The sequence below is a fragment of the Meles meles genome, chromosome 11, assembly GCF_922984935.1.
Source record: "Meles meles chromosome 11, mMelMel3.1 paternal haplotype, whole genome shotgun sequence".
Lineage (NCBI taxonomy): Eukaryota > Metazoa > Chordata > Mammalia > Carnivora > Mustelidae > Meles > Meles meles.
In genome coordinates this window covers 96,702,144-96,713,570 of record NC_060076.1, presented here as the reverse complement: position 1 = coordinate 96,713,570, position 11,427 = coordinate 96,702,144, and positions in this window count along the sequence as shown.

The window sequence follows — 11,427 nt, the reverse complement described above, 5'->3', positions numbered from 1 at the left end:
CCTGGGGGACGACAGCCAGCAGGCCCTGGGGGGCCCAGGCATGTGAACCTCGGGCCCCTCCGATCACGCAGGAGGTGGTCAGCGCTGGAGAGGCGATGGAGGAGAACAGACCAAGTCAAAGTCCTGGCGTGTCCTCCAGCTGAGAAAGGCCGTCCCGTGGGTGGCCACACCTGAAACAGGCATGACCACCCTTGGGGGCCCAGGGCCCACGGAGCCCTCTGCCTTCCTCCTTCCTTCTGGCCCTTCCACAACCACTCAGTGGTCCCAGGAATGGGCCCTTCTCCCTCTCCCGGGGCTCGCCAGAAAGACTGGAGGGACGGGGACCCTGTCCCCTTTGGACACGAGGGGCCGAGCAGACCAACAAGGTGATTTCCCGCGACACATCCTTGGGGTCGATCACTGGGACGTGACAGTGTGTGCAAGAGAACATCGAGCCCACTGTGTCCCCAGCAAGGACCAAGCGCCTGCCTTCGTTGAACCCTGCCCGGGGTTGTGTGGATTCCTCTGGGAGCAGGGAGAAGGCGTCCACCCTCTGGTCCCTGCCAGGCCACAGGTGCATGACACACGATGGGTTCCAGGAGGGATCCTTCTCTTGCTTCTTTTTTTTTTTTTTTTTTTTTAAAGATTTATTTATTTGACAGATAGAGATTACAAGTAGGCAGAGAGGCAGGCAGAGAGAGAGAGAGAGGAGGAAGCAGGCTCCCAGCCAAGCAGAGAGCCCGATGCGGGGCTCGATCCCAGGACCCTGGGATCATGACCTGAGCTGAAGGCAGAGGCTTTAACCCGCTGAGCCACCCAGGCGCCCCCCTTCTCTTGCTTCTGAGAAGAACATGGCAGAGGGATGTGCGTGATGGGGGACAGGACGGCCTCGTGGCTGTGGGGTCGCATGTAGCGGGCAGGGCGGGCAAGGGGCGTGAGGGCCCCGAACAGGGTCCCAGCGAGGGCCAGGTGTGCCAAGAGCTCTCGGGGCAGAGGGACCAGTGGGCCAGACCCGGGTGGCCGGGTCCAGGCCTCAGCATGCTCGGGGCCATGCAGACATCACAGACCCCCCACGGGGACGGCCTAGTGTCAATCCTCAGAGCCCGGGAGGCAGAAGGCCCGAGAGCATGGAGTGGCAGGGTTCGGTTTTCTCCTCCGTCTCCTAATGGCATCCTCTCCTTGGGAGGACACCGGCACCATCCCAGCAACCCCCCGCACAACCCCATCCAAGGCCGGTCACCTCCCAGCACCGATGCATGACAGCTAGGTTCTCACATGTGCGTTTGGGACACAAACTTTCTGTCCATGGCATCTGGGAGGAGGGAGCAGAGCAACGCCGAGGAGAGCGGGAGGGTGGAGCAGCCAGTGGGCAGACCGGCTCCACGACAGGAGGAGGACCTTGCAGGTGTCCATCCGCAGGGACGGCCACAGGTGACCGGAGGAGCTTTTCAGTAAGGATGGACAGGCCGCAGGGAGACCGCAGGACTGGGGCAGGGGCCACTGCCTCCCCACGGCCAAGAGGGCAGACAGGGAGTCCCTGCTGGAGCCGGAGCCCTCCTGCTGGGGAGACGCCGCCCGCAGGAGAGGTGGGTGAAGACGGATGCAAATGGCTGGGGAGCCTCTGTCCAGACCACACCATCAGCCTGCGGGGCCGGGAGCAGGGAGACACAAGGCCTGGAGGGGTTGGGACACAGTGCCCGGTACAGCCCAGTCTCAGGGAGGAGCCCCCAAAGGCCAGAGGCCAAGGCTGCCAGGGTGGCAGTCCCCGTGGGGCTGGTGTGCGTGTCAGGGTCTTCCTCCGTCCGCGGCGCCGATGCCAGCGCCCTGGGAGGCCCAGCTGGGAAGGGCCGAGCATGCTCACCGGCAGGAGGAGGGCGGGGGCAGCCTGAAGCACGGGCATGACCGCTCCTTCCTCCCCCTGCATGCGCTCTGCCGGGCTCCCCGGCGAGGAGCAGCCGGCTGGACCTGGGGAGCAGAGAGGAAGGACCCTGTGTGTGTGTGTGACAGGTTCTGTATCTTTAAGTCCCAAGCAGGCTTCTGGTGCAAAGTTCAAGTTGAGAAAGGCCTTTCGGAATGAACAGTTGCATAAGTGTGGGATTAGCGTACTGGATCATAAATAAACGGCGGCAATGAGAGGAGGGCGTCCACCCCGCCCCCACATCAAGGCTCAGCTAAAGACCAGCTTCCTTGACTCACCCTCACTCCCATCCCCAGGGGGTCCTCGGCTCCGGCTGCGCTGTCCGCTCCGGGGTCCCGAGGTCCTGCTCTATGCTCCGGCTTCCCCTCGAGCCTCAGTCCCCACGGGCCTTCACCCACGGACCCCAAGGACACGGTCTGAGCCAGGACTCATGAGTCCCGTGGGCAGGAATGCTCCCAGCCCACACCCCCAAAGCCTTGGCACGACTCTCATCTCCACATATGCAGGTGAGCAAACTGGTCCAGGCAGGGGTGCCGGCAACCCCGTGCCCAGCAGCCGGGTGATTCGTGACGGAGCAGGGCTTAGACCCGGCTCTGCGAAACCCACAGTCCACGCTTCTGGATCAAAGCGTAGACACCTCTTGGGTCTTTGACAAAAACCGAGACGCAACCTTGAGAAGAGCCATAAGGTCCAGAAAGAGAACGGGGAGGTGGCTGTCCCTTCCTTCGGTGCCGCGAAGGCTCTGTCCTTACCGATGACCAAGGGCCACAGGGGCCAAAGTTCTTACTCGACTGTGAACGGGTGAGACCCGGGAGGCGCTCTGTCTCTGTCCCTTACACCTTCGTCTCTGTTTCTTCCTTGGGTCATTCAACAAAGGGCAACAAGCTCCTGCCGCGGGGCAGGTGACAGACGAGGCTCTGGGAGGGGAGGACACAGGTTGGCACTCGCTGGTCAGCCAGGAGACAGGCTGCAGACAGCAACCGTCACCAAGTGTGCGGAGGGCCATGGTGGGCATGGTGCCTAACCCAGGAAAGCACCAAGAACCGCAGGGAAGCAGGGGCCCAGGTCTGTGGGCAGCTGAGCCGGCTTTGCAGAGGGAGCCCTTGGTCCAGGGCTGACGGTTGAGGAATGGCAGTGCCCTGGTGACCTCACTTGGAGGCTCAGAGCCAGCGGTCATCAGACAGTGACGAAGCCAGCCTGCGAAGTCCACACACCACCCTGCCCCTACGTGACCCTGGGGAAGGAGCTCAACATCTCCACGCTTTAGCTTGTCCACGTATGGAACCGAGACTTGCAGGCGGGCCCCACACCACCAATAGTGAGGTCGAGAAGCCGCTCCCGACACAGGCAGGGACCCACAGCCTGTGGGAGACGGGGTGGTCTGATGCGGAGACATGCTGGGTGGTTGTTTTTCTCTGAGCACAAGCAAAGTGAGATCTTGATACTTTCAACTTCCCACCTCCAAAGGGTTGTTGACCGCGAAGGCTGGGCTCACGCCTAGCAGGTTGGCCAAGAGTGTGGGCTTCACTGTTGTCCAGAGCTGTCTGAGCCGAGAGCCCCAGGCAGGACCGTGTCCAAATGCAGAGGGAAGAAAGATGGGCGCCTCTGCCCCAGGTGGGGGTCTCCCAGCTCAGGAGGGGATGAAGCTCGCCGGTCCCCACGCAGCCTGTGGGGTCATTACCCATGTGATCGGCCTCCTAAGAGACTGTCTGGCTCAGGAAATCACAAGAAGGAAGTAAAGACAGGACAGGAAACAAACAGAAAGTGAAAACGTCAATTTCTTTTCACAGCGGCTTGGCCTGAGCCCACATGTAGGGACTGCTTTAGCTCCTGGGTTGTTTCCACCAAAGGGACTGGTATTTCCAGGCCCTCGTTTTCTGAGCGTGACCTTTTTTAAGGCATGATCACCTGCACTGAAACCAAGATGAGAAGCGTTGTTCTTTACAGAAGCTGCTACTGTGACTGTAGAACAGGGTCGGCCTGGGATCCCCGGAACCCGAGGGCGTGCTGCCCGCTGGCCAGTGGGACAGCAGCAGCCGCGACCGGCGGGAGCCCCTCCCTGCTGCGGGCAGGTGCTGCTGGGCTCGCGGCCGTGAGGCTGGGGGCCTCGGGGACCTGCACCGGGTGGGTGGCGGGAGCGTCGGCCTTTCCCGGCACTGTCGCTCAGACGCCAGGGACGGCTCCCACAGTGGCCTTACCGGGAATTACTACACGTGTCCCTGTTATGGCCAAAACCAGGCCAAAAAAAGAAAAAAACAAAAACAGAACTTCTGAGTCCTATTTTGTACTCGAGTTGGTCTGTCCATCGATGTCCATAATCCCCATCCTTACCGACTGTAAGAAACTCACCTTTTCCAGCTTAAAGCTGCAAGAAACCTGCTCAGGAAGCTAACTTCACCCAAGCTACGATCCCGTGTACGTTCCACACAAAATCATGGCATTGCTCTCGGCGTAGAGGACCAGGTGTACGATGTCCACTCCTAGCAAAGGACGGCCGTCTCTGCCTCCCCACCACAAACACACAAGTCTGGGAGGCCCTTCCCTGCCCAGGGCTGCGTGTCCTTCTCCGCCCGTCCACTTCTGGGCGTGGATCCTTGGTGCCGCCTGGGGAGGTGAATAAAATTCACGAACAGAATCTAATGAGAGCGAACACGAGTTAAAGGAACGTTTCTTTAAATCTGGAATGTTCTTCGTGAAGACGTCCCGTAACGCTCTGCGGTCGGCCTGTTGGCTCGCACACGGAGGCACTAGGAAGAGTAAATGAAACGTGAGGGGGTCTGCCGCGACCATCCTGCCGTCCTGCCTCGCGGGGCTCGTGGGCACTCCCCGAGCAGCTGGTGGGACGGCAGAGGGCAAGTGCAGCTCCGTGAAGTAAAGCTTTCCTCCTGCGTGCCCACAAAGCCCCGGGTGTTGCCCATGCCCTCCCTAAGGCCACGGGGACCCAGCATTAGGAAATCGCAATGCAATGTCTTCAGCGGGCTCACGGTGTGACAAGTCTGTTTGCACAGATCCCACAACCAACGCACACGGATCCTGCCACCCTGCAGGCTGAGAAACAAGGACTGAGGTTCCGGGCCAGGTCGGCCTCCAGTAGTCTCTCCCCAAGGCCACAGCTTGTGACAGTTAAAGCCCCGGGCCCAGCTGCAAATCCACGTCTCGGCACACCATCCATTCCACAGGGAGCCAGACAGAGAGAACCTGCACAGAACGTGGCCGGGAGCCAGGGCCGGAGAGAGCCCTTGGAAGGCGCGACACCACTCTCCTCGCTCCAAAAGCCCCAAGGACAGCAGCGCTATCTGGAAAACAGATTCCCATGAAAGAGTTCGGGGGAGGCCGCCGGGGAGGGATTTTCTGATGATTCTGCCTACAACCTGAAGTTTCCGGAGAGGTACACGGAACGGCCGTGTCATAAACATGTGACCCATAAATAATAGCTGTTTTCCAAAGAGAGGGTCGTGCTCCTGTCGTGAGCACGTCTGCCAAGAAAGGAGGCTGAGCAGTGAGTTTGCTCGTGCAGAGGGCCCAGGCATTGCTTCCTTGACCTCGGAGCCCTGAGAGCCGGACCTTGCTCAGAGGGGACCCTGGAGCTGCACGGATGTTCTGATGGGAACTGGGACGCCGTCCCCTCCCCATCCGTCCCTGTGCTCAGAATGCACACGGAACAAGCACGGTCTGCACTCTCTCTCCACCACCCCCAGCCTGCTTTAGCCACGTTTCCAGGAACAAAATAGATTTGTCAGTCTCTGAGTTGTCAGAGTGCCCGCCCCTGCCCCCCGGTCCTGCCCGGAGAGGATTATTTATAGATCGGGACACTTTGTTGACACACTTGACTGTTTCCTGGGCTGAGTCCTCCCCTCCACCTGCTCTTAGGAAGAGTTGCACATCGAAACAATAGAATTCTTTCTTCCCTTTCAACTTTCCCCGAAAACACAAAAACGAGGAAAAGGCCAATACAAAAGATATTTTAACTAAAGGATTCTTTCTTCTCCAACTAAAATCTTATCCAAATGTGGCTTCCTTAAGCCCCAGAAGGAAAAAAAAAAATCTGGAGCCTCGTGTCAAGTCCTCAGACTACACACTCTGTTGTCCCGAGGCCCCGGGTTTCTCCAGGCTGCCCCGGGCGGGTAGAACTTGAAGAGCCACACCCCACGCCGCAGACCGGCGGGATCCAGCACCTGGCCCTCCTGGGTCGCCTTCATCTCCTATGCACGCTGGGTCTTTACGGAGCTGCTTCTGCAGACACACAAGTTTGAGAGCCTCAGAGTGGGGAAACCAAGGCGTCCTTTGGGCTCTCAGAAGAAGGCACCCTTCTCCCCTGCCAGCCCATGGGGTTGCCCGCAGCCTTCAGCCCACGCCCACCTGCAGAGGACGAGAGGCTGCGGTAACAGCATCTCGGGGGGAGGTGGGGGGGACCCAGAGGCAGAAGGAGGGAAGGAAGAAATTTTGGTCTCTGGGATCTCATTCTAGAAAACAAGAATGCGTAGAGGAAAATGAGGCCATGGTTGTCCTGGGCTACTGGCAAACCCACCCCGTGGAAGGGGGCTCCCAACGGCGGGAAACTAACCCTCGGAGGGCAGGGCCAGGCAGCTGCCCAGGAGAACCCCTCTGGTGGGGACCCAGAGTGGACTGCCTGTGCACAGGGGACAAGGTTGAGTAGGTGCCAAAATGCAAGAGGAAAATCCGGCCAGACCACTGCAGACGACGGACTGGGAGCCGGGAGCTGGCAGCCTCCCTCCCTGGGATAGAGAGGCGCTGGAGATCCTCTTCCCACTGGACGTGAAGACGGCGTCCTCGGATAACGAGCGGAGTGAGCTGCCCGAGACAGACGGTGCTCCATTGGCATCCAGCTGGGCGACACGGTGCACGGGACACACAATGCAAACACTGCCCCGTGAAGACGAAATAAATTTCCAAAGACCAAAGTGTTTAAAGCATTAATACAGGAACTTTCTTAGACAAAATAATCCAGCTGTTAGTATAGTTTATAAATAATTAAAAACATTCTCTGAACCAAATCGGACTTGGAGTCACTTGGGCAAGCCGGAGAGCTGAGCCGCCCCAGGGCGCCCGGCAGCAGCGCCCACAGCAGCGACCCCGGGAATGTTCCCGGCAACGGCTCCCACGGAGCCGGCAGGAGACAAATGTTCCCGTGTTGACAGAAAGGCAGGTTTGGGGTAAACAGCATCCTGCCCACGGACACTCACTGGGCCCCTGACCACAGAGGTCGGTGTGACCCCCCCGCCCGACTCCTGCTGCTTGACCGAACTGGGCAAACTCCCCGCTCGCTGGATAAACACGCGGGGGCTGGAGACCCGGCTGCCCGCAGCCTTCTCACGAGACTGCAGGAAGTCGACGGGCCCAAGTTTACCAAAAGCTAGCCGCCCTGAGCGTGGGATTCAGTTTTTGTGAAAGACTGTCCAGACTGCTTCTGATTTCCCCACTTTGTCACCATATTTTCGGTGCACAGTCTGCGAAGGAAAAGTCACGCTGACTAGCTCTAATCCTGAGTTCCGAGGCAGCTAGATTCACGGGACTTCTGCAGCGGGGTCACTGGATACAAATGAAGATCCTGCCTCTCCCCTTCTCTGCACCAGCGAACACACGTGCACACACACGTGCGCACATGCACGCCCCGAACGGCCACACTGCACACTCACACGCATGCACACACGCATGCACACACGTGCGCACATGCACGCACCGAACGGCCACACTACACACTCACATGCGTGCACGCACACAGTGTGCACACGCATGCACACACGTGTGCACAGACATCACGTCCGCACTACACACTCACACGCATGCACAGTGTGCACACACCACAGACGCACACACAGCACACACGTGTGCACAGACATCACGTCCGCACTACACACTCACACGCATGCACAGTGTGCACACACCACAGACACACACGCATGCACACACGTGTGCACAGACATCACGTCCACACTACACACTCACACGCATGCACAGTGTGCACACACCACAGACACACACGCATGCACACACATGTGCACAGACATCACGTCCACACTACACACACACGCATGCACGCACACAGTGTGCACACACCACAGACACACACGCAGCACACACGAGTGTGTGCACACAACACGTGCACGCATACCCACCCTGGCTATGCGCACTGCACACACACACACGTGCACACACCACACACTCTTAAAATTACTAGGACGTGGGGTCCAGGCCCTTGCATTGAGCAGCCGTCCCTGAGGTGTGAGAGTCGCTGCTTCCAGACAACCAGGCTTCAGACTTCAGGCCGTAACACAAACGCTCGCATCACGGGCTCCCAGAAGGGCAGGCAATTGCTGAGTTCTCACAGTGGCCCGCGGGGCTGTCGTCTGGGGAGTCTCACTGTGAGTCCCACACTGCGCTCGTCTGCAGACTCCCAGGGTCCTCCCAGCCCAGGCAATGCGTGTGGCTCCTGGTGAGAACAAAATGTAGCTGATCTCAGCAGTTCAGGAAGCAGGGAAATGCCCTGCCGGAATGAGGTCAGGGCCCTCCTCTGGGTGAGCTCATCGGCGCTGAGTGCCAGCGAAGGCTCCCAGGGGCATTATCGGGGCCCGGGACGGCCTCCGGCAGCCCCACCTGGCCCGGCGCTCCCCGCCTCCCACCGGACAGAAAACCCAAGTCAGGGGAGAACCAGATAAAGCACATGAGGTCATGAAAACTCCCCAAGACAAACCCTTCCGTCCAGCCGGCCCCTCCGTCGGTCCATTCATCACACGGGCGGCTCGGAAGGGTGGAGCGAGCGCTCCCCTCCCAGGAGTGATCTGACGGCTTCCTGCCAGATGGAAGGGGCTGGGAGGGTCTCCTCTCCTTTGTGGGTGTCCAGGAAGGGGGGCAGGGACCCACGGAGGCCAGGAGCAGTCGGCTTTTTCCTGGTCCAGGAACTGGGGAGGAGGCCAGCGGGTCCTGTTTCCCCAAATCTTCACGGGTCCCTGCAGCAAGCAACCCCTTCCTGTCACTCTCCAGGTCCCGCAGCCTTCCTCCCAGAACCGCTTCTGGACCACAGGGCAGTTTCCCTCCATTCAGCCTCTGTCTTCTGGGACTGTGTCCTCAGAAGCGCACGGAGCAGACTGTTTTTAGACAGGGGCTCTTCTACTCTCCTGCTCTCGCCAAGATGGATGTTTCTGGAGCTGTCTTGGAGAACGCCATCTGGCCATCATGAAAATGAGCTCAGCGGCACTCCACCCTGAAATTAGTCACTAATGAAGTCACAGACCAACTTTCAAAACTTATCCCAGGGTCTGAGCTGAGAATTCAAGGGGTCCGCGAACTCGAGTAGGAAAAACGTTTCTGTCTTTGTTCTTCCAAACCTCTAGAATGTGGGAAACGGATTTTATCATCACCAAGGGGCGGGCATCTGAGTAGTTCGTCACACCTGGGACAGGTGTCGTGAAATGCTAAGTACGAGCAGCCCTCATGTACTTGCGTCCTTAGCTGAAAGCAGCAACAGTTAGAGTTCGCTGAAAAGACAATAGTTCTGGGTTTCCTTCTTGAAAGGGGCAGCTGAGATGCTTTTTGTATCTACAGAACAAGGGGGGGATGGTTGCAAGCCTGCCCCTTGGCACACCGTGACATCCACATCGGGACTGGACCTTTGCTTGGTGGGTGTTTAACCAACACTGTGCTTTTGAATTAAAGCTGGGTAAATGTTTCTTCATCTCTAGGTGTTTAATACTATTGAGTTATTAAACTGCAAAAGTAATGCGTGCTTGTTGGGAGATACCGAATATTGAATTTCGAGCGCCTCCCTCAAGGACCTGCCGCAGTCACTCCCCTCCCGCCTCCCGGAGGGGTCGTCCCAGCCCGTGTCTACTCCGGGAGCTGTCTGCTGTGAATGTTTTCAGACGCCTGTCCACGTACTCAACGTGTGTGTGTGTGCATTGTGTGGGCCGGAGAAGGGGGCTTTTTGCTTTTTTGCTTTTTTTTTTTTAATTTAGCAAAGAGTGTGCACAAATGTCTAACTTACACCTGGTCTTTTCCCCCTGCTCTGACCAAGAGAAGCGCCAGGCTTTTGCGCAAAGGAGACGATTGGTGGAGGGTTGAAACTTGAAGCATAAAACACAAACCTACATGCGCTGTCCACTTTTTGTGCTTAAGGTCCCCAAAGGAAGAGACAGCCAGCTCACGGATCTGCTCCAAAAACAGCGGCTTCTGTGTTCTGAGGAGCGGGATCCGTGGTGGGACTCAGTCAAGGACGACCAAGATAAGGGGGCCCCAGAGCAAAGCACAGACAGCGGGGGAGGCCCAGGGTGTGTGCTCTGGTTTTAGGCTGGTGGGGAATGAAAAAGAAAAAATAATAGCGTATTCGTGTTCCAAGTAAACCTGCTTTGGTCACGTAAAAATGTGTCCGAGGCATCTTCCCGTTTCGGTTACACATGCAAACACCACATGACTCTAACCAACGCGTTGCATTCTAGACTTTCTTTGTTGTGCAATTTATTTTCAACCCTTACTGGCAATTATTTAAGGGCTTTTTCCCACTTAGTACCCATTACAGACTATGCTGCAGTGAGATTTCCTTTTTTTTTTTTTAAGATTTTTATTTATTTATTTGAGAGAGAGCATGAGAGAGGAGAAGGTCAGAGGGAGAAGCAGACTCCCTGTGGAGCCAGGAGCCCGATGTGGGACTCGATCCGGGACTCTGGGATCACCACCTGAGCTGAAGGCAGTTGCCCAACCAACGGAGCCACCCAGGCGCCCTGCAGTGAGATTTCTGGAGCCCGCCTCTTTACAACCAGACGAAGAATAGAATTGCGGCAGAGTAGGATCCTGACAGCCAGTCACTGGGTAAATAGGTGCAGGGCATGCAACGTTTCCATTTTGTTACATAGTGACAAAGTACCCTGGCAAACCCTTCTTGAAAATGCTCACTTCCCCGCCCTACTGTGATCACAGTGATTTTATATATTAACTTGGGGGGGAGAAGAAATGCTCTGTTTACAGTTTTTAGACGGTCCAGGCATGAATACGGTGGATTTCTCTCTTTGTTCAAGCCCTCCTTCAGATCTCCCAGCAGAGATTTTGAGGGGGTCAGTCATGAACAGCTGCATGGCTTAGCTAGGGATGCCGTCACCAAGTACCACAGCCGGGTGACTTGAACAGCAGAGACATATCATCTCTCAATTCTGGGGGTCAGAAGTCCAAGGTCAAGTGTCCACGGGACTGGTCCCTTCCGGTGATTCGAGGGAGAGTGGGTTCCACGCCTATGTGCCCCGACTTCTGAGGTTGGCTGGCCATCTTTGGCTTGTAAGTGTCCCCCAGTCTCTGCCCTCTTTCCCACAGGGCATCCTCCCAGGGTGTGTCTCTCTTTCTCCAAATTTCCCCTTTTTATACATTACCAGTCTCGTTGGATTAGAGGCTCACACTGCTCCAGTATGACCTCATTCTAGTGTAAACAATCACAGCTATAACGACTTTGTTTCCAAACAAGGTCACATTCTGAAGCCACACCAACAAGTATCATATGTATCTTTTTACTTTTATTATGCAAATTT